We start from the raw sequence: 2839 nt of genomic DNA, 5'->3' as shown, positions 1-2839 counted from the left end.
ATTTTGTCTGCTCGATCGCTTAAATGGATTTAAAGATGTGCCGAATTCTTATATGAAAAGTCTAGGAGAAATGACACATGGAGCACTTTACGTACATGTACCACAGATGCATGTTACGGACCGAAAATTCGCTCTGTAACCTTAAATGTATATACCTGTAAAAATGAATTTGAAGTTAATTGAAATACTTAAGTTTCTAATATAATCTTTTTCCTCTTTTTTAATTCCTTTTGCAGCAGTGGACACTAAGGTGAACAATTTGTTAAAATATCCCCTTATTTGTAGAGTTGAATTTTTCTGATGTTTGTGACGTAACTAAAATAATCCTTATCGCTGCATTTTTTTGAAATTATTCCTATGGAAAAGGTAAATATTTTCTGTGGAATTACCCAACATTTCCAGTTTTTCTATTTATATACTAGGGAAAATACGTCATTTATTTATAGATTTACCACAATCCATTTATGATATATACTAGTAATAATCATGTTTAGATTACGAGGAATATCTTTTTTAATTAGAATTATTTTCTATCTTTTAAATATTGCTACTACCTCAGGTCTACCACTTGATGGTAGTATTTGTTTCAACGTAACTTTACTAAAATCGACATGTTTGTCGACTTGTGGCGACCATGTCTGTAAGTTTGGAAGTCATTGTGGGGATGACGGACGCTGTCTCTATTGTACAGATACTGACTGTGACAACCATTCCCCAGGATGCGAAATTTTCTGCTTATTGAAGAGCAGAGGTAAGTCAACGCAAACGTTATTGTCAATAAAACGACTCTTTTTATTATATCAGTATATTGTAAAAAGAATTATGTATCTTCATAGTCAATAAAATCACTTTTGTCTACTACTAATGTCACAATCGCTACTAAATTCTCGTAAATTATCTGTTTTATATAGTCAACGAGATCTTTTTTGTTGTAAAAATGACTGTTTTATAGTACTTTATAGTTTTAAAAAAATCTTGTTAATTGTTTATCTGTTTTAGATGTTGATAAACCGTATTTAAACTGTGGAAACATATCCGTATCTAAAAGCTTAAATGAAGTGGGTAGGTATTTTTTTAAAAATTTTACCTCTTTTTATAAATACTTGTTTTCAATAGCAATATATTTTATTGAGAGACAATAAATGTGAAATTTACCTGTGCATTATCCAAAATGTCAATATCAGTTAAAATAATTTTTGTATAATGAACAATATATATATATAAACATATTTAAAGTGGACTAATAATCACCACCATAGTAAACAATATAATGTGATTACTGTAAAAAAAAAAAATTATGTACCGTAATAATGGAAAAGTTGAAATAATTCACGTATATGTTTTGATTAAGCGTAACCAATGAATGTATATTTTTTATGTTCTTTTTCAGAACTTCTGTCAAATCATTACTTTCTCACGTCTCTTGCGTTAAATCTGACCCTAATTTTGGTGATCATCTGTATGCAAAGACAATGGATAGCTACAAACGTGCTTGCAAGGATGTCTGTGAGGCGAAATAATCGGCAAGTATCTTATCAAGCGTGATGACAAGTGAATGTGGAATTTCATGTACATAATATTTATAGCTGTGTCTTCAACTGAAATATTGTATTCTTGCAGTTCAAAAAGGAATTTAGCACTACCAGTGGTGGTAAATAGCAGTTTGGAAGGTCAGACAGCAATGCTGGTGACAGGAAAAGAAGTTTCCACAGAGATGATATGACATCCTCAGTTTAGAAATATTTTCACAGTTGCAGCGTATGTTCAACAAAAAGAGCAACATGTTTAAATTTCTTTCAACACACCCTTAGAATATTTATTTATTATGATGTGGTAAAGATACTCCAAACCAATAATTTTTTTTTGTAAATATTACTAAACATACAATAAAAATATTTTGCTCGTTATGTAAAACATACAACACAAATATACTTGTTTACATGCAACTTATTTTCTAAAATTACAACAATCATTACATGCATATGCATGTACACATATTTCAAAGCATTCATATATAATTATGATCTAGATATTTCATTTTAAATTATATGATATAATGTTCATAAACCCTCTTATAAAAGAGGAACTATACGTGGAATAAATGAAATATATGTATCCTTTATAAAACTGTTAAGTTAAAGGTTATTTATGTACCTTACTCATTATGCTGAAATCGCTTGTACTTTATTAATGATTGATTTCTTTTTGAAGATCATATTAAATGTTTACAAACTTTCATGTTATTGAACAAAGGTATGATAATCCTTGAATGTGAAACACACATGTAAAATATTTATGAAGGTTATTGTCTCTTTTTTGTTGAAATTTACCCTAGCTGTTATCTGTTTCAATAAAAGTGAACATAAATGCTGTGTTTGTTTTACTGTATATATATGTACATTGTACTTCTTTTATGTAGGTAAGGTAAAATACAATAATATAAGTTTCGAGAAGACTAATTTCCCTTTCTTATAGTGTGCCCTCTTATGAAGAAAATACGTTTCTAGATAAATAACTTGTATGAGTTAATGATATAGTAATATAAAATAATAAAATTAAATAATAACTAGAGGTACTGTGTGCAATGAGCTCAGTAAATTACACACCTCGCCTCCCATATGGTAATAAAGTCACTGTTTTGCTATAGACCCGAAATAAATGTCGGATCAAAAAGTAAAATAGGAGATGCACAAAGACTATGAAAAAAGGATCTGTGAAAGTATCATTAAATTTTATTCAGTGGCATGGGAAGAGTTGTGGAAAAGAGATCGCTACCCTTCAATATTATAGAAAGAATGGCCGTGTCCATGTTTTGCTCGTGGAAACTCGAAATATGTAT

At 29.4% G+C, this 2839-nt stretch overlaps 1 long non-coding RNA gene across 1 annotated transcript; it reads left to right on the top strand.

Annotated features, from left to right (window-relative positions):
- Window positions 1-458: 458 nt before the first annotated feature.
- LOC134277486 (uncharacterized) lies at window positions 459-1517 on the top strand. The gene is made up of 3 exons (XR_009994263.1): window positions 459-751; window positions 1000-1062; window positions 1391-1517. It is a non-coding gene; the product is annotated as an uncharacterized LOC134277486 (long non-coding RNA).
- The last annotated feature ends 1322 nt before the right edge of the window (window positions 1518-2839 follow it).

The sequence above is a fragment of the Saccostrea cucullata genome, unplaced genomic scaffold (assembly GCF_032062105.1).
Source record: "Saccostrea cucullata isolate Sc308-1 unplaced genomic scaffold, CSIRO_AGI_Scuc_v1 ctg829, whole genome shotgun sequence".
NCBI lineage: Eukaryota > Metazoa > Mollusca > Bivalvia > Ostreida > Ostreidae > Saccostrea > Saccostrea cuccullata.
The sequence above is the reverse complement of the archived record's forward strand: the minus strand, read 5'-3'. Positions and strand labels throughout refer to the sequence as shown.